Source organism: Lemur catta, chromosome 1 (assembly GCF_020740605.2).
Source record: "Lemur catta isolate mLemCat1 chromosome 1, mLemCat1.pri, whole genome shotgun sequence".
Taxonomy (NCBI): Eukaryota; Metazoa; Chordata; class Mammalia; order Primates; family Lemuridae; genus Lemur; species Lemur catta.
In genome coordinates, this window is record NC_059128.1 from 171,950,650 (window position 1) to 171,972,054 (window position 21,405).

Genomic DNA, 21,405 nt, shown 5'->3' on the forward strand with positions numbered 1-21,405 from the left:
TAGAGAGGCCACCGAGGGCAGTGGACAGCACTGGGCTTGGAGTAGCAGACTTTGAATTCATCCCTTCACTAACTGGCCTCCTCACCCCGTTCATTCATCAGAGTCTGACGGATTACTGCTGCGTGTTGGGAAACGAAAGGAAATAGAGGCAAGGCCTGGACACTGCTTGCGAACATCCCCAAATCTAGTGGGGAAGAAAGAAAACTGAAGGGAAACCCGCATTACAGGACGTGTCATCAGAGGATACTCCAAGGACAAAGGTGGATGCCTGACCACCTGGGGGTGGCCAGAAATAGCTTCCTGCAGGAGCCCATGGCTGACCAGAGTCTGAAGGAAGTGTGAGAGTCAGACAGGCAGAGAGGAAGAGAAAGGAGAAAGAGTGTATTCGTTATCTGTGACTACGCAACAAATTACCCCGAAGCTCAGTGGGTTACAGCAACAGTGAACTTTTGTCATCGCACACCATTTCTGCAGGTCAGGGATTCGGGAGTAGCTTAGGTGCTTCTGGCTTGGGCATCTCCTGAGGTTGCAGCCATCTGAGCGGCCTGGCTGGGCCTGGAGGACCAGCTGCTTGAGAGTCCTCGTAACGTGGTGGCTGGTTCACCTGGAGCAGGTGGTACGAGACAGAGCCAGGCAGACTCTGCAGTGCCTTTGGAATCACGTGTGTCATTTCTGCACTATCCCGTTTGCTCTGTCGGCCCTGCTCCCTATGGGAGGTGACTTACAGAGTGTGAGGAGATGGGATCACTGGGGCCAGCTTGGAGGCTGGCTGCCACAAAGGGCATCCCACACAAGGGGAATAACATAAGCAAAGCCACAGGGTCAAGGCTCAGCCCAGACCAGGTGGAGAGGTAGAAGCAGTTTCCTTTTGGGATAAAAGGTACCATTCACATAGATGCAGAGACAGATAAGGCCAGATCAGGGAAGGCATTGTGTACCCAGGGAAAGAGCTTGGACTGCATCCTGTAGGTGAGGGGAGGGCCCACAGGGACCCGTGTGTGATTTGGCTGTTCTATGGAGGAAGCAAAGCCCGAGACAGGAAGACCAGCAAGACAGCTACTGCGGTCATCTGGGCTAGAGCTGCGCTGGGGTGGCAGCGACTGAGCATGGACACGTGTGACAGGCCTTGGGAGCTAATTGAATATGGGATGGGAAGGATGGAGAGAGTTGAGGAAGGTTTCCATTCCTCTAACTGGATGTCTGGGTAGGTGGAAGTGCCATTAACTGAGACTGGGGTCCCAGAGAGGAGCAGGGTGGGCAGAGTGGTGAGTCTGTTTTGAACATATGTATTTTGAGGGGCTTATAGAATATCCAAATGGATTTCTCCAGTGGGCATTTTGAGGCACAAAAGAGACTTCTGAATTGAAGATAAGAACCAGCCAGCAAACCCTGGCCAAAGAATGTGTAATTCTTACCTGGGGCTCAACTAAAGTGACCTTGGCTTTTGATGGTTTGGGTCTCGCCTGCTCAGAGCTATAGCCTAGTCTAGGGTTGATTGGAAATCAGGGAGGGAGAGAAGAACCAGCCTTTGTTGTGCACCTACTGTGTGTTCAGAACTGTCTTGGGTTCTTTCACATGTACTATTTAATTTTTGAAACCCTTACAGCAGTATTGAGAGCTAATTATCGGTTAGACCCTTTCCTAAAAATTTTGAGTGTGTTAAACCATTCAATTCTCACAGGAAACTATAAAGCAGGCAGTGTTACAGATAAGAAGACTGAGGCACAGGGAGGTTAAGCAACTTGCTCGAGGTCTTGGAAGTGGCAGAGTTGGGAGGCACTGGTAGTCTATTTACAGATAAGCAGCTGTCTAAGTATCATAATTAGTCTGGTTATTGTGTCCAAGGTCACATGGCAATAAAAGACAGAGCCAGGCTGTGAGCTTATTCCTTTATATCTACTCAGACAAAATAAGCTGAGGTATGAGGAAGTGGCTTCCTGGGTTTTGCTCATGGCACAGAGAGAAAAAGAGAAGGGGGGTAAAGAGAAATGGTTTCCTCAGAGAAACCGTTCCCTGTCCTTGCAGGCAGGACTGCAGCACCTCTCCGGGGCATCCCTTGTTCCGATGTCTGTGCTTACAAGACTTACTGCTCCCAGGTGAGGCTGGGGAGTGAAGAATTGGGGTGCATATATGGAGGGGAGGTAGAAGTACCTGGTGGGGGATAGGGCTCTTACAGTTAGTTACCCAGTTAGCCTGAGCCAGATGAATCAGGTTCTCCCTGATATTCACAAGCTGCAAATGGGGTGCTTCAAGGGAGCACCAGAGAGCCTGAAGGGGGAGCCAGTCCTGCTTAGAAGGAAAAGTGGCCTCCTCCATTGCATTGCGTCAGGAGGCTGGGAAGAGCTACCGACCGGAGGACAGCGATGAGGCTGCTTGCCATCCCACCATGGGCGCTTCCCTGCTCTCAGAAAGCTTGGGCGACAGCAAGGTTGGGACACAGGTGAGGGCTTGCTGAGGCAGCACAGCACAGAGGAGGTGATGAGCAGGGAGTGGGTGTGGGAAGCGGATGGAACCAGGGGTCTCTATTGCCTTGTGCAGGAAGCAGTCTTGTTTCTCAGATGGAGAAACTGAGGCATGACTGATTAACGAGCAGGTCCTGAGCCCGGCAGTGCATTCGGGGGTACAAGCCAGGGGCTTCCTGATGCCTGGTTTAGTGATCACCACACCAGGATGAAACCAGGGAAGGTTGTAGCTTCCACTTGGAGAACAGGCTGCTCCAGGGCATCTGTGCTGTCACTTCTCAGTGATGTCTCAGGGTTTCCAGCTAAATGGCCCACAGGCCACATGCCTGTGGGGAACGGGGAGGGGGTGAGGGGTGGTGGGAGCTAGAGAGCTCTTACCTCACTGAGGAGGGAAGTTAGCGCTTCCCGTGGCTTACTGCCATGGGGGCACATGGCCTTGGCATTGCCAGATCTTCCAGATTTTCAAGATGATCTGAAAATCTTGTTATTAAAGTAAAATTAAAAAGAAATTGCTAACATTGCAGCCAAAAGAAAACATGTCCATGGACCTAACTGGGCCCTTGGACCACCGGCCTGTAACCTCTGCAAAGACACCCTGGACTATATTATGTGCCAAGCAACCCAAAAATCTCTTTTAAAATTATACGTTCGCAAAAACAAGCTCCACCCACTCAAGGGTGATTCTTGCAGCAATGCCTGGAGCCTTGGGGGCTGCCTCTGATTTCAGAGATCATATTCGATTTTATTCATTCAACCGATATTTTCTGAGCTGAGCTCAGCACTAGAGTTACAATGATAAAGACGACAGACAGGATCTGTGCTCTTAGGAACTCAGGGAGTCCCGGGAAGCTTGTACAACAGACGCATCATCACTCTAGTCAATATAAGATAACTGACACTTGCCAAGAAGGCAAAACAGAAGGCGTGAGGGACGAGTATAAGAGGGGAGCCAGACTCAGCCTGCGAGAGTGGTCAGAGAAGGCCTGGGGAGACCCAGGTGGAGAAAGCTGGAGAGCCTCTGGGCTGGGGAGTCATGTGCACAGGCCACATGGGGCTGAAGCGCTGGAGGGACAGAGCAGAGGGCAGTGCAGCAGGAGGGCAGTGAGTCTGGGGACAGGGCAGGAGAGAGAACTACTGAACGATGTGCAGGGACCTGGTCACCTGCACCTCGGAGGGGAGGGGGTAGGGAGGGAGTGACTTGATCTGATCTAAGTGTCTCGAAGGTCACTCTGGTGTGATGTGTGGAGGACCCTGTGGAGGAAACCTGAGTGCATGGGGGGGCAGGGGAGTGACAATAGCCCAGATGAGAGAGGACAGAGGACAGGAGTAGGCTGGGGGAAGAGCAGAAGGGTAAAAGTGGTCAAAAGATCTACCCGTTTGGAGTTAGGGCCAACTGGACACATGATTACTCTATTCCCACTAAACATCACTGCTTGGGATTAGCCAAGAATTACTAGCTGCTGTTGCTGGGAGCAAAGTCCCTGGTTAGACTGGAACTGGGCTGAGGATGATAATTTGCTTTTCATTTCTCAGCCACTGGGGATCTCTCCTCCTTTCTGAGCTAAGCCCTCTGGCCCTGCTGCATCCACAAGCCTCATTAAACAGGGCTCAGTGTCTGCAGGTTAACACTGGCCTTTCTGAATTTGGTTCTTCTAACTAAGTGGTTTCTAAGCACTTACCTCCTATGTTTGGTCTGACAGCTGGTTGGGAGACACACCAGAGATTCTCCATGCATGTTTCCTAGGAGAGTAATGATACTAGCTAGTTTATGAAGTGCCTGGAACTGTTCTAAGTGTTTTACTTATAGTTAGCCAATTTAATTGGTTTAATTGTTATCTGGATTTTTCAGATGAGAAGATTGAGGCACAGAGAGATTAAGTATTAATAACTTCCTCTAGTTTTTACATGGAAAAGATTTCAGCACTGGGAAATAAGCACAGACTATTCTAAAATCCACACACCTCAGCTCTACTCTCTCTGTGTGTGAATACAACACAGTGATTTTAAATACACACAGTTGTGTGTATGCTTCATTCTGCATTTCTGCAAAAGACTCATGAAGTGACTTTGTCCACGTTATCCTCATGAGTCCACCCAGAAATGCTGCTAGAGAGGATTTGTCCTGAACATGTCCATCTTGGCATCTGTGTGTCCAGAGTCCTCTAGCCAGTGGTCCTCTCCCCTAACCCCTGGCTTAAAGAACCAGGAGTGGCTGCTAATTGGACCAGGGATCAACTCTTGATCCAGGAGAGATCTGTTGAAAGGGTGCCAAGAGCCCTGAGGTGGCCAGAAATGAAGGGCTGCTCCACCATGGGGGATCGTGATGAGCTAAGGAAGCCATCAGCAGCTTCCCTGTAGGGCTGTGCCAGGAGGATACAGATGCAACTGACAAATTAATTGCAAGAGGCCAGCAGGGTGGATGTGCAGAGTCTAGTGAGGAAGACGGACAAGACAGCAGGCAGTGACAAACACAGAGGAACCATGGCCACATTTCCAGGCCTGAGTTTCCCATCTCAAATATTCCCTCTGATCAGCACTAAATTTTTCTGATAAGGATGCTCCTCAGGAGGTTGTGAATGCCTCGGGAGGCATTTTCCTGATAAGGAGGCTGCAGAGCAACTGGGCTGCACAAGTGGCTGACGGAGACTGGCCAGCTGCGCTCAATTTGCATTACCAGGAACGCTGGTGCAAGCGAAACCACAGACGCACGGGAAGAAGGAAACTTGTTCCCTGACTGTGGGCTTCTGTGACAGAAGTGCCCGTGTTTTGTTATTCTCTCAGAGCAGGGATGGTTGGGATGTGTGGCCTAACTCCTCAAGGCTCCCAAATGCCATCTTTTCTGGGGACAGCCTACTTTTGACAAAGACTATGCCCGTTGTCATTGTTTTGCTTCTTTTTTTCAGACCCTTAAATTTATGAGATGCAAACTCCTGCAAGCGAGTCTAGGACAGTGTTTTCTAAAATGTGTTCCATAAAACTCTAATCTTATGACATTACCACTTTTCCATTCTTAGCTGCCCTCTCTCCCCAAAGTGTTCCAATTTTAAATAAGTCTGGGACACCTGAGATGAGACTCCAGGAACAAGGAGTTTTATACCAGACAAAGGCCCAAGGCCTCCAGGAGCTGTACTTGGCATATAGTGGGTGATTAATACAAATTGTTGCAGAATGGACTGAGCCCAATACTCAATGTTGTAAATGCTTAACCATCACTTTCTAGTTAAGGGAGAAAAAGCTATGGATTTTGGTCTTCAGCAAAAGCACGTTTAATGATTAAGCTATAGACATTTTTCAGGCTCATTTCCTTTGTAATTGGGAAACCTGCTATTTGGAAGAGCCATTGAGGACCCCTACACAAAACTTACTGACCTGTTTCTAACTTCACTGGAGCATGTGAGGTTGATGTTGCAAAAGGCCAGTTTAGATTAGACTGGGCTGAAAACCTGGCACAAACATGTCTGTCTACTTTTGCAGAAGGTGAGCAGACGGAGAGAGAGGCTTATGCTTTCTGGGCAGTCATTAATAAGCCGCTTAGAAACCGTATCAATTTACTCTGCAAAGAATCAATTCCTTGCAAGTGCACAGGACAGCATCTAATATTTCTTGGTACCTGCTATGCACCAGCACTGTGCTAGGCGTTTTCATACAATTTATCTCATTTAATTTTCCAATGATCTTCTGGGGAAAGGGCATATTATGTTGATTTTACTTATGAAAAAACTGCAGTTTGGAGAATTAAAGTGACTGGCATGAGAGGTCACATTGAGGAGGGTTTGAGGGCAGATCCAAGTGCCCATCATATTATTTTACAGTGTCTCTCCATGAGCTGGGGAAGTGAAGGTTGTCTGAGATAGGTCTCTGACCCATGCTTCAGAATGTGGACCAGGTGTGCAGTGTTCCAGCCTCTGACCAATCATCCTGTGTCTTGGAAACCCAAGGTGCAAATTCCAATTTCTCACCCACTTGTAACAATCTCCTTATGACAAAGAAAAATGTGGCCTTTTCTGTTTGCACTGTGGGTAAAGTTTCACCTTGACCTGTGAAGAGATTTCTTTCCCCAGACTCCCCTCTCACCATCAAAAGTTCATTTTCTCCAACTGCGGTTTATTGAATGCTTTATTGGCCTTTAGCAAAGAATTCAGAAAATATTGGGGTCTCTTCCTCAGTTCTCTTTTCATTGATCATGTCCTGGAGGTGACCGGTGTACCTTTATATTTAGCGTGCTATTAAGGCTAATTATACCTCTGAATCAAAGGAGATTTCTCAAATTAAATGGGAAATGATTAAGTGCAGCAGTCTTATTTTCTATCAAGATAGGAATAAAAAAACCCCTAAATGTAGAACCAGGATTTCCATAACTAGAGAGACACAGGACCAGAGGCCTTGGAGTGGTAGAGGATGGAGGGAGGTGAAGCTGGATTCTCCTGCCAGGGTTCCCCTTGGGGTGAGCAGTGAGGGGGTGAGTGCTGTCCTTGGTGCTGAAGCAACTCCCCCCCCCACCCCCCAGAGTAATGAGTGAGGGTTCAGAAAACCATGCCATGGCTTAGCATCTTGTATACACTGTGTTCTTATTTCTCTTCTAAAATCACAGGCTTCCCCTTGGAAAAAATAAGTTAAATCAGTTCCTTCTGATCTCATTGGATTATTCCCACACCCATCAGCATGACTGAATGGCAGAAACCAGGAGGCCTTGGTAAGTCTGGGGCTCTGGGACCTCTCCCCAACAGTACGCTGACTCCATGCGTGCATGTGGAGTCATAAGCTCTGAAAAGCACACCCCAGGTTAGGAGGCACAGACTCTAGGATATGGTATACTGGCTTAATATTTTCTGATTTTTTTTTTTTTTAGATGCAGAACATATGATTGAAAATCTTAAGTGGATTCCTATGTTATACGATAGATTTAAATTCACAGCTTCGGTTGAAGCAGAGGAAGTGTTTGAAACTCCAGTCACATATTCCTGTCCCCAGGAACCCCTCACATAGGATACCCTATGGGTCCATGGTGCAAGCCTGAAAGCCACTGATTTTAGTCTGAGCCTTTCCTGGATCTTCACTGCTTGTTTGATTCCTTTTTATCATTGGAAACTAAACTCAGGTCACCTCCTGCAGGAAGCTTTTCCTGACCCCCTGCTGAGTCCCCCTAGCCCTGTGCCCACTTTTATCACTATATGGATCACTCTGTCGGGTAATGGTGTGTCTGTCTCCTTCAATGGACCCAGATTGAGGGCTGGAATCATGTGCCCAGAACATTGTAAGTACACAATGAATACTGGAATGTTTGTGCTTAATGAGACCCCCTCTCAGAGCAAAGCAGAAACTCATCTAAAGCACTCTCAGTACCTCCAGGTGTGGGGGACTCACTCCAGACTGAGCTCATCCATTCCACATTGAGGCTATTGGGATAGGAAGGGGCTTCCCCTTCACTTTGAGCCAAAATGTGTTCCATGTAGCTCCCACTTTTGGGGTCTATGTAGAACAAACCTTACTCCCTTTCTACAATTGGACTTTTAAGTACTTAAGGAGAGAGATTATATCCTTCCTTCCTGGCTTAACTCTATCTACTCCTTGTGGGATGTTATTTTGAGTCCTTTTACCTGTTTGTTGTTTTCTTCTGCACATAAAAAGTTTTCTATATCCCTCTTAAAGTCTGGAGTTGGGTTTTGAAGTTTGTATAAGCACCTTACATTGATTCCTCTTGGCCTGTTAAGTTATTCCTTAGTTTTAGCTCATTGGGCAATTTGGAATCTCTCCTATGTTTTCTCTTCTATACATTTAGGATCTTTCTGTACCTAACATTAGAGAACTTCTAAACTCAAAGGTAAGGAGATGTCCTGCAGCCTTTTACCTCTTCTTTAGCAGAGTTGAAGAAGCCAGTATTTCTTTTATATAGGTCACTAGGGCTAGAATTAAAGATCAGGATCTGGGAGGGCAGGAGTTTTGTCTGTTTTGTTCACTCCTGTTTCCCCAGTATGTGAAAAAGTGTTTGACACATCTTTGGAGCTTGGTAAATATTTGTTGAATGATTGAAACATGTCTGACTAATACTGGCATTTCCTGGGCCTGACACAATGGAGAGGCTGCCAGGACCTGCATCAGAAGAGGAAACTATCCCTTATGGGTCCTCATACTTCAATATACAATGCAAGGTTCCCTCCCTTCCCTGTTCATGTCTTCAGGTAGGGAGATGACTGGGACAGGGTTAATTTATTTCCAGGAAATGGTGCCTAACGATATAGGAAAGCCTAGTGGAGCCTGATGATGGGAAATAAAATGAGTAGAAAGGCTGATAAAAGTACCAATAATAGTTTATATTTGTTGAGGGCTCACTATATACTCAATCCTTCACATATATCATCTCATTTGAATCTCGTGACACCTCTATTGTTTTGTACAGAAGGACACGATAATTCACAAGTTCACTGCCCATCGATGGCGTGGATCCCCTCAGCGCCTGCTAAACTGTAAGCTTCCTGAGGAGACTGCCTGACCCTGGCCTTGGCTGAGTCATTGCTGCGTCTGTGCGCAAGGCAGACCATGGGAAAGGTTCATCTGGCCGAGATAAAGAAAACTGACAAATGCAGGGGCCACCAGAGACATGGGGGCCTGCTGAGAAGCTGTTCCTATTGCTGTCATTGGGGATGATGGGGTGACAAGGCAATGTGAAAAGGAGAAGAAATATATAAATATATACAAATGCATGTGTGTACAAACATACATGTATACACACATACGTATATATGCACACAAACATATATTTAATAATAAATGCAAATGTGTTTTCTTAAATCCAGTTTTAAATAAATTAAAATGAGCTTTGAAAGCCAGGGTTTCCTTCTTTGTTTTTTATTTTTTATAAAGTTAGCATTACTGAAGTAAAATTTAATACAGTAAAATTTGCACCATTTTGGTGTATAGCTCAATGAATTTGGGCAAATGCATACAGTCATAGCTATCACTACAGTCAGTATATAGATTGTATCTGTTCCATCACCCCATAAAGGTCCCCCGTGTCCCTTTGCATACAATCTTCTCCTCCCACCCCAGCCTCTGGCAACCACTGATCAGATTTATGTCCGTATAATTCTGTCTTTTTCAGAATGTCATATAAGTGGAATCACAAGGTATGGACCCTTTTGTGCCTGACTTCTTTCACTTAGCATAATGCTTTTGAGATTCATCCATGTTGTTGCATGCAGTCTGTATTGCTGCCTCTTCTAGTTTTTGGAAGAATTTATGTAATTGATATCATTTCTTCCTAAAATATTTGGTAGAATTCTCCAGTGAAGCCATCCAGGTCATAAAAGTATATTTTACAGAACAGTAATTCACTGGATGTTTTGTGTCCTTTAATGTTGAGTGCAGGAATCACTCTTCCTTTCTTTCCTCACCAGAGGGACCAGGTTGCCCGTCTATCCCTGGAGACTCTCCTGGCTGCCGATGGGTGGGTTGTAGATTAGAAGTACGGAGCAGGGGCATGGGAAAAGGGAAGGATGACGATTCAGCAATGACTCAGGGAAGAAATTGGTGGGAGGAGTGGAATGTCAAAGAAATTGTATCCAGGGCTTCCAGAGCAGAGCACAGTAAACAGGAAAGCAGCAATGCTTCCATTCTCCTCACCACTTGTTTATTGCAGAGAAAATCATATCATCAAGGTTACATTGTTGTTTGTTTGCTATTTCCATTCTCCCTGGGAAGAGAGAAAAAGCAAGCTTTAGAAAGACTATGCTTCTCAGGAGATTTCCTGCCTTGTGTCCAGACAAAAGTGGTTTGGACAAGCTTCAGATAAATATCTGATTGCTTCCACAGCCTTGGTGAGGCCAAACTTCCAGGTGCTTCAAAGTGTTCCCAATGCTACTGAAAATGCTCAGAATTTAACACTCCAGGATCTTCCCAATGGGAACAGGATAAACTTGCTCATCCCTAGTCTTGTGTACTAAGAAAAAATCTCTATGGCTGCTTTCAGGCAAGTGTGCTGAGATTCACTCCAGCTAAAGCCTGGGAGGACATGATTTTAAAGGACCCCCCACCCCACTGGAGTGCTCACAACAGCACACATTGCTGGTGTTAACTAAAGCATGACCATCACTGACATTCTGAGTGTAATATACCACCCAGAAGGCTGGGACATCTTTGATATCCACAAGGAGGGTTCTAGACATGAAGAAAGGCAGACTACTAGGGAAAGTCAGGCAGAGGAGATTGAGGTGTCAGCAGCAGGTGTCCCCAGAAGGTTTGTCAGGGAGCTTGACCCCACCCCTTGTCCTCACACTCGTCCCTCACTTTAGTGCCCCACACCTCTCCTCCTGCCATCAGCCTCACACCCACCTCACCTTCCTAGCTCTTTAGTGGAGTTTCCGGGTTATTTATTTACTTATTTATTTATTTTTGGAGGGGAAGAGTTCATCTTAAATAAATCGCTTACTCACTCATTCTCTTAACAAGCATTTGTGGAGTAACCCCTATTTGTCAGATCCATGCTCAGGGGTCCCATCTTTGTGCTCCATCAACTGATACCTAAGGTGTGATCTCCCCGTGTGCATTTGCCTGGCTGGTTGGCAGACTATTAATAATAAAAAAGCAATTTACACTTCATACCCATTAGGATGGCTATTAAAACAGTCTAAAACCTCCACCCAGAAAGTCACCAGTGTTGGTGAGGATGTGGAGAAATTGGAACCCTTATGCATTGCTGGTGGGGAGGTATAATGGTGCAGAGGCTGTGGAAAACTATGGAAGTTCCTTAAAAAATTAAATGTGGATTTACTATATGATCCAGCATTTCCACTTCTGGGCATATACCTGTTAGGGACAGGTATAGGTGGGCAGCATTAACCACAGGAAAAGAGGAGGGGGGCAAAAATGAGGAGGCCAATGAACATTTAGAACCAAACCCACAACAGCAGGAACTTGAGGTTAGGGACTTTTCCCGGCCAGGAGCATGTGCAGAAACTAGGAGCCCATGTCCAAAGGTGACCTTTTCCCCATTAACACAGTAAAAATCACACCCACCAGCACCATGACAGTTTACAAATGTCCTGGCAAACCCTGGAAGTTATCCCATAAGGATAAAAGTGGGGAGGGCCCTTAGCTCTAAGAATTTTCCACCCTTTTCCCAGAGAAATAATGAATATTCCACCCACCATTTAACATATCATAAGGTACAGACATAAAAGTAGAAGTGTGGTAAGACCCCAGTGTCTTCTCCACTCATGGACATGGACCTGTTTTCCCCCAGGAGAAACGTCCTTTTGCTTCATATACTGAAAAGCCTGCAAAAAACTGCTTGTGTAGAAGTGCTAAGTGTCTGTCATCACTCCTTTGCACGGCCTTTCTTGCAATTCCTCCAAGCAAGGAGCCCAAGAACCAGGAGAACACACTTGCAAAATCAACTTTGATATACCCAAAAGAATTGAATGCAGGGATGTGAACAGATATTTGTACACCCATGTTCATAGCAGCATTTTCCACAATAGCTAAAAAGTGAAAGCAACCCATCAGTGGATGAGTGAATAAACAAAGTATATATACAATAGAATATTATTCAGCCTTAAAAAAGGAAATTCTGACACATGCTACAACATGGATGAACCTTGAAGACATTATGCCAAGTGAAATAAGTCAGTCACAAAAGGACAAATATTGTTTGATTCCACTAATATGAGGGACCTAGAGTAATTGAATTTATAGAGACAGAAAATAGAATGGTGGTTGCCAGCAGCTGAGGGGAGGGGGAATGGGGATTCTTTATTTAATGAGTACAGAGTTTCCATTGGGGAAGATGAAAATATTCTCAAGATGGATAGGGGTGATGGTTGCACGACACTGTGAATGTACTTAATGCCACTAAACTGTACATTTAAAAATGGCCAAAATGGTAAATTTCATTTTATATATATATTTTACTACAGTAAAAAATGTAATACGCTCAATCATCCTTAACATAAGATAAAATAAAGGCAGAATTGCCCAGCTGCTTTTAGATGTTTGTAGGGAGGACATGTGAGATAAGTTCTGCATCAGTTCTTTGATTGTAAAGTGTTGTCCAAATGTAAGAAAATGATATAATTTCCTGGAGAATTGGGAGTCTGTAGTAGTTGGGATGTTTTAGGTCACAACTAATGGAAAAGTGAACAAAAACTGGCTTATACAATAAAGGGAATTTACTGGATCACACAAATAAAAATTCTCAGTGGTAGGTGTAGTACATCAGGGCTCTGATTCAGTATTTCTGTAGTATCTTTTTCTACTCTGCCATTCATTGTCAGCTTCACCTCTGCCAGGTTACCATTATTTAGCAAAATGACTGTGACTACTGCAAACCTCATATACACACCTTATGTTGTCCAAAGAGAGTTTCTCTTCCCCTAGCAACCAGAGGCTTTTCCTGGAATTTCCTCTAATTGGACCAACTTAGGACTCCACTGATTGACTTGGGAACTAACATACGGAAAGGATAAGGTCAAGTTCACCCTCATGTGTCTGATCTCAAATCTATAAATCTGGTAGCTTAATTAGATGATTCTTTTTGTTCCTTTACTTAAGCCAATGTGAATTGGGTTTTCTGTTGCATGCAACCAAAAGATTCCTGAATAATCCACACCCTTCCCACAGAGATGAGAAAGAAGTAAAGAAAGTATGGTATCTGGCCTTTGAATTACACCATTGGACTTTAGGCAGCCATTTAACCTACAGCCACATGGACGGAGTAGCAGCAATGCCCAGCTTTCTGAGAAACAGTGTTTCCCATGTGCTAAGAGAAGCAGCGAAGAGAAAGAGAAATAGTACTCTTGGACTCCTTCTGGCTTTCCATTCCTGGTTTAGATCTTTCCGGTCTCCAGCTACATTCTCATTTTTGGTTGCTGAGAGCTAACTCACATCCTTAAAATAAAGTCTCATTTCCTGTTTAATCCAGCCTCAGCTAGTTTCTGTTACTTGAAAACAGAGTCCCAACAGAGTAGAACTCCTGCTTTAATTTACACCTTGCCTTTTTTCTTTTCCAATCTCCTTTGCCCAGCCTTCTGAGTTTTCTGCACAAAAGGAACTAGACTATGGAAACAAGCTAGGCTCAGAATCACTCACCAACACTCCTCCAGTACCAAACTATCTTTCTGTCCTGAAATGAGAATTTGTGTGCTTTAACTTAACCTTTTTCTTTGGATGGCTTATTTCCCAGGAGGCTTCCCAGGCCCCTCACGTTAACATTCCCCTGCTGAGCATTAGGGCAGCCCATGTTAGGATCGAGTTGGGCCCCTTAGGAACCATGTCTCCTGAATTCTACAGTAAATCCAGAGTACAGGGGCTGATGCAGCCATTTCCTGCCCCTTCCTAGGGCCCAGCATAGCATAAATTCTTACAACTGTGCTTAGAGACTGAATGATTGACTGGTGGTTGAAGAGACAGCCTCACATTTCTGATTTTTCTTCAAGGACATGACTACCTTCTTTTACAAAACAGATCTCTCGACATGATAAGAACTTCTATTAAAGTAATTGCTTACATTGCTCAAGTTGCTCTGCTTAATTATTTCTAAAAGTGACTAGAACTAAAGAAGGGAAAAGCTGTAAACGCTGAGTCCGTTCTCCAGGTGGATCCTTTTACCTGCAGATGTGAGCGGCGTCCAGTTCATAAGATAATAAACTAGGGCCCACATCACCAGCCCCAAGGTAATGGGGAGAAAAAGATGGCTGGGTGCTGTGGTTCATGCCTGTAATCCCAGTGCTTTGGGAGGCCAGGGCAGGAGGATGGGTTGAGGCTAGGAGTTGGAGACCAGCCTGGGCAATATAGCGAGACCGTCTCTAATAAAATAAAATAAAATAAAAAAGAGGTGTCTGTTCTGAGCGAAAGATAAACTCTTTTAGTTTTTGGTTGCTTAGTCTCCTGTTATGAAAGCAAGTGGTAGAACACATTGGGCAACTCTTTCCCCCAGAAAACAAAACAAGAATCCTAGAATCTGAGTAAAACTGGGCCTTATGAATGTTCTCTCTCTCCCCCCATCTTCTCTCTTATCTATCTATCTATCTATCTATCTATCTATCTATCTATCTATCTATCTCTATCTACTTATCTATCTATCGTCTCTAATGTTTAATCAACTGAAGGAATTAAGTATTTCTGCTGAGGTGAGGCATGTGGCTCTCTAGAAGGAGGCAGGCACGCAAATTAGGAAAAGAATCTGCTAACTTTTTATGTGTCGAGACCAAGAACTCTTGATCTCAAGATACAATAGAGGAGAGATGTATCTGGGAATGCATGAGAAAACAATAATTGCTTTCCTCGAATTGGAAGGAGGGGGTTAAGGCAGACAGAAAACCTCCCAGAAATCAGCCTTTATGGGTTTTCAATGTAGTTATTTTGGAAGAATATTAAGAAAATAGGCAGTAGTTGTGGGAGTGATGTGGGGGAGGGTAGGGATAGGGGAAGTAATGCTTTAGAGGCGCATTAGGACAGAGAAGAGCAATTTTCAGGCTTTTCTGTGCAGTCTGAATAACACCTCATGTTTTCACTGCAAAATGATCAAAGACAAGATTTATGATGGAAAAGGCCCAAGCTTTGCTGAAGGCCTAATCTTCAGCAAATGCTCTGGCCTGGTGATGAAAAGTTCTGTGGCTGCAAAGTGGCTGAGGTGGCCACTCCCGGTTCTCTTCATCAAAGCCACTATACAGGCACTCAGTAGAGGGAGACAGATGATGGGCAGGTCATGCTTTCCTACTCAGAGGGGAACTAAGCGAGGGGGTCACCAGCCAGAACCAACATTCACTTCAGCTAGTGGGATGGGTAGACAGTGCCTGCAGCTGTGCACAAAGGCTCCGGTGGCGTTGTCACTTAGGATGGACCTAACAACAAGGGGACTTAGAGGGGGTCCACAGAGTCTCCTGAAACATGACAGACATTGCTATGGGCTACAGGGTTATGTGGGCTGAATTACTTCTCTCCTCATTCAGAATCAGCTAGCTATTCCCAGATAAGAAATATTTCCTGGGAAAGACGGGATTTCAACTTTGAATGTAAGCTTCAGTTTCTGTCATCTGTAATATCAGGGTAATAATGTACCTACCTCATGAGGTTGATTGGATGAAAAAACGAAATGCTCTAAAGCCCTTAGCATAAGACTTGGCACATTTAGATGCTCAATAAATTTCAGGTACTGTTAGTATTAATGTCAGTATAAGTATTTCATATTTTCCCCAGGAGGCTGCCTATCAGTCAGGAAAATAGAAGCGACCCTGGATCTTTCCAATAGAAAAAATTAACACAGGGAATTGGTCATGTAAATAATGGAAGAGCTGAGAAGACCAACTGTGGGACGGGCCAGTGAGGAATGCTAGAGGTTAGCGACAATGAAAACTGCTATAGTCTAGAGGAGCAACAGGAGGACATGGCAGAGGCCTGGGGCATCAGGCTGGACTGAGAAACATGGTGGGGCTGTCCAGTGGGAGGTGGGGCAATAAAGGAAGGATCTGTCTGTCCAGAGCTGGAATCACAGGAGAAACCTGCCATCGTGGCTATTCCTCACTGATACACCACTGAGGTAATGCAAGACAAGAAGAAAGGTCCTCATTTCTTTGTTCTTCCTCCCTCCTGTCTTCCACTGGTGTCTCTCATTGGCTGAACTTACCTGGGAGCACACTGGCAAGGACACCTGGGAAGTATAGTTCTCACCATGTAGGGTAGAGCAGGGAAAGAGAAGGGGGTGGGTACAGAGCAAACAAGAAAGTGGAAGGTGGTAGAGGTGCTGTCTACCTAGCCTTCTTGACTTCGGGCTTGTCCTCTGCTGAATATGTCAAGCTTATCTTGTTTATTCAAGCCTGCTCTCAAAGAATTTCTTCCTTCTTAGGGGACACTGGCTAGCAATAGTTTATTTTATTTTATTTATTTTCTTTTTAGCGTGCTTTATTATTCTTTGGGCATTGGTTATACCAGAACATGCCAATTTTCATAGTTTCTCATGCCATAGAATATAGTTACTGGAATGTATGTAAACATTTTTATAGTTTAAAGAGCTGCCTCTTAGGGAATTTACACAGCAGCATGGACCAAGACCATGAGATAAGGAAAATATTTCAATAGTACCATTTCAACATTTCAGGCTTTGGGTGCATGAGAGTTTTTTTCTTGAAGCCCCAGGGCCTTCATTCCTAGAGTCCTGAGAGTTGTTTTTTAATGTGGATTGTTTCATTTGTTATCACAATCCTGTGAGGTAGATGGACAGGGATCATGGCCCCCCTTTTTCGAAAAAGCATAGAGAGTTGAAGAAACTTGCTCAGTGTGACAGCTATAATTGATAGAGATGAGGTTGAGTCCTCTTTTCTCTGACTCAAAGCCAGGAGTCTTTCCACTGTGCAAACCTCTTTCTCAAGGGAAAAACAGTAGGTTCAAGAACAATATGATTTATTGAAGTAGTTCAATCTTTCTTCCAGTGAAATAACTTCTTGGCACATATTAAATTCCCATACATATATGGAGTCCCTTTCTGGAATATTTTATTCTCCCCAATTTAATCTATTTATCTAGTCCTGCACGAATATCATGCTGTTTTAATTAGTTTAGCTTTACAGTATGTTTTAATACATGGTAAAGAATGTCCCTCTCCCTTCTTTTTTACTTATCCCTTTTTTCTCAACATTTTCTTGGTTCTTCTTGTGTAATTTATTTTCCAGGATAAACTTGGAATCTACTCATCAAATACCAAAAAGAAATCTATTGAACTTTTGGTTGGGACTACACTGAAGAGCAAATTAATTGGAGGAGAATTGTCATCTTTGCAATATTGAATCTTCTATATAACAACATGGGGTATCTTTCCATTTATTTGATTCTTTTTTATTTCCTTTGATAAAGTTTTATGGCTTTATTCAGGAAGGTCTTGCACATTGCTTGTTAGATTTATTCCCAGGCTTATTATAGTTTTGGCTGCAGACACAATAAGGTATTTCCTCTCATGACATTTTGTAATTGGCTATTGCTGACGTAGAGAAAAGCTCTTGCATCCAATCACCTTCCTCAACTCACGTGTTGGTTTTAATGGCTCTTCGGTGCACTATTCTAGGTTTTTTAGGGAGGGAATCAGATTGCCTTTCCTGCCATATTTAAGCTGTTCTTCCTTTTATGCCTTTGTTCCCCCATAAACACTCTATAATATATCTCATTGCCTTTATATCCTGTCTTGAATTGTGGTAATGTCTCTGCATTTTATTGCCTTCAGTGGACTGACCAAAAGTAGAAATTGTGTTATTTATCTTTGCACCATTTCACCCCATTTCCCTAAGACCCCAGAATATTACTTGACATAAAATATACTATATATTGTACATATATAGTATATTTTATGTCAAGCATATGCTCAATAAATGTTTCTGTAATAAGTAGTCATGCCTTACAGTATAGTGACTTATTTATATTAAACCTGGATCAGATTATGTAGTAAAACCACATTTTGTTTTAACCAATGTATCTCAACTTGACTTCTTTGTATCCTTAGGCTTTTTCCCTAGACCAGGCAACTAAACTGGAATCACATTGCCTGGGGTGGGAGGGCCTCAGAGTACAATAGGGAACAAAGATGTCAAATTCTTGGCTTTGGAATTAAAAATACGAGCCCAGACAAAAAGACAAACTCTGTGGTCCAAGGGAGTTTCACTGTCTTTCCCATCCAGCCCAACACACACACAGACGCAGACACACCCCAAAACAAGACAAAGATTCCACAAAGAAGGAAGGGGAGGTAGTGTAAGCTGTACCCAAACCAGCAGGAAGAATCCCATGCCTGGATTTCTATCTGGATGGGCCCTGTCAGTGATTCCATCAGTCTTTTTGTGCATGAACAGAGGACATGTCCCCACCCAAGGAGCCATGTTACTTGTACTTTAAAATGTAGCCAAAGAGGATCACCCACCAGTGTCAGTCAGCAGGTTGATGCTGATGCACTAGCAGGAGTGATGCCCTCCTATGCTTTGAGGCTTTGCTAAATCTCAATCCCCCAGGTCCTCCATGCCAACATTGCTCTCCGTGGGCCAGGGGACTCCTAAGCCCCAAGAGAGGAGAAGAGGCTTCAACACCTAGAGTGGTGACAGTGGCCTAGAAAGAACAGCTCTCCTTTCCTATACTCACCCAACCCTTGGGGAGGGGCCCTAGAAGGAGCCTGCTCCAGGCCTGCCACTAGCAGAGGTAGAGGTGGAACAATCTCCTGTTTACAATGCATCTCTTGAGGGCACAGACCAGCTGAGTCAATGGCAACTCTTCCTCTGCACCCACTCACCACTCCCACGGCCTGGCAAAGGGTCTGGCACATGAAAGATGTTCAGTGGATATCTTGAGGCTGCTGCTCCAGAGATGCAGATGGAGGGATTGCTCAGTAGGACCACAGGAGGTTCCTTCCCCTGCTTCTTTTCAGACAAGCCACCCACTCCAGCACTCCCACCCACGAGGTGCCAGCCGGGGAAGGAGGCTGCCGGCTGTGTGCTGCAAGGGCCTTCCTGGGGAGGCTGCTGCAGTGTTGGTTCCGGAACCTCTCTCTAGTTAGCTCTTCCACCTGGTAGAGGATTAACCACCAGGAACTGGGCCTGGGTTTCCAGCTGTGGAAGTTCTTCAGATCTGGATTTTGATGCCCTCCTGAGCCCCTTTCGAGTGCACCGCCACACTGGAATTCAGAAACGGGGGAAGTGCAGTGCTGTGTAGTAGGGAGAAGAGAATTGGGTACCATGAGGGTAGTTTCTGGCTGACTCACAGCCCTGAGGACGGGAGCTTCAGAAAACCAGAGGATGTGTAAACTGGGAGGGCTCTGGGGACGCTAAATCCAACTTTATTCTTGTAGTGCTAGGGCCCCTTGTCTCTGCCTCCATCATCACTTCAGCTTCATCTCTGTGTCTCTGTGTGTCTTTTCTGTCTCTTATAATGTCACTCTCATTGGATTTAGTGCCTGACCTAATCCACTATGATCTTATCTTGATCCTTACCTTAATTATACCTGTAAAGACCCTATTTTTAAGGTCAAGGTTCCAGGTGGACATGAATGTTGGGAGGACACTATTCAACCTGCTACACACCTGTAATTCCATTAACCAGATTTGGTTCTCTGCTTCCGTTTATTCAGGCACACAGCTGTTAGTGATAACAAGGTCTGCAAGCAAAAGTCTCCAAATCCTGCAAAGGAGCAGGTAGAAGAAGAGAGAGGTGGCCACTTGCTGAGTTCTGCACATGCCCAGGGCCCACTTGACCATGTACAGCTCTCTATGTATTTAATCTTCCCAGTACCACCCATGAGATACCACTATCCACATCTTCCTAAAGAGAAAAGCACAGGCCTGGAGGGATTAACAGACTTTCCCAAGATTGTAAAGGGTGTGCTAGGGTTCAAGCCCAGCGCTGTCTAACCCAAAGCCCATGTCTTTCTATTATGCCCATTATATATGAGTGAACGTTGGGTGCTGGGGATACAACAGTGAAAAAAGCCCCAATATGGAGCTTACATTCTGGTCGGGGAGACAGGAAATAAATACACAGGGCCATATTGGGAAGGGATAAGGGCTCTGATGACCAGGGTGAGGTGATGGGGGTTAGGGAAAGCAGTGTTTAGTAAAGACTTCTGCAAGGAGAGAGAACTAAACTGAGACTCAGCATCAAGGAGCCAAATGTGGGTATGAACCATGGAAAAGTGAGAGGTACAAAGGCTCTGAGGTGGGAATGAACTCAGAAAGTTAAAAGAGCAGAAAAAATCCCAATGGAGCTGGGGAGAAGTGGGGGTGGAGTATGGTACAAGATCAGGGAGGGGCAGGCCCAGATGAAGCAAGGCCTGGTCAGCGGGAGATTGAGGTTAATGAGAAGCCTTCGGCAAAATTTGATCAGAGGTAAAACGTGCTCTAATGTGCTCTAATGGCTTGCACTGCTGTGTAGCGTGTTGACGGTACCAGGCCAAGGGGAAGACAGGACGCTGGTTAGGAGGCTAGCCTGAGTTGTGCAGGTGAGACACGAGAGAGGTTGGAGGCCTGGACCTGGAGGGAGGCCATGGAGATAGACAGAGGGTGGAGTGAGGGAGTTTTGGGAAAGAGCTAGTTGGGTGATGGGTTAGATACAGGCTGTAATTTGAAGGAGGAAGCAGGGGTGGTTCCTCTGTTTTGACTCAAGCAACTGGGTGGAAGGAAGTTCCCCTTACCCAGGGGATGTCTGGTGAAGGTGAGAGTTCACTGGGAGTGAGGTAGGGGTGGGGATAGGGTGTTCCCCCACTTTTTTTTTTTTTTGCATTGAAAACCATTTTCTTAATCCTGTTACAACAGCAAAGGTAAAAAAATGTATTTAAAATAAGAAGGGGAAGGATATTTATTTAAACAAAGTAAGTTATTTTGGATACTAAATTTACAGTAAACAAAGAATGACTGACTATATCCCCCATACCTTAAATCAACCAAAACCAACAGGACACTGATGGAATTAATGCTGCACAAAACCTTGTTTTTCAGTCCTGAGGATCTGTTTTTGAAGGGGTGTATCTGCTCATCATTAAAATGGCCTCACATTTTTAAAGCACTTTTATCTTTTTCAAAGCACTTCAGAATTTTTTTTTTAAGTTGAAATACACCTTTTTTAAAATTTCAGCTCATCATGGGGGTACATAAGTTCAGGTTATATACATTGCCCATGTCCCGCCCATCCCCCTGAGTCAGAGCCTCAAGCGTGTCCATTCTCCAGACAGTGTGCCTGGCACTCACCATGTAGTCATACCTCCATCCCCCCCCCACCTCCCTGAGTCAGCACCTTCTTCTCTATCTTACCCCAGGTAACGTCGTCGTAAGAGGTTAGCTACCATCCAATTCCTAGTGTACATTAGGCAACTGCATTACTTTCTCTTTGTCAGTCTCCTGGAAGCAGAGCACTGAGGGAAACTCAAGCTGTGCTGTATGGAGGCTCAGGAGGGGCAGACTCTGGAGCCTGGCACAGCTTGGAAGGC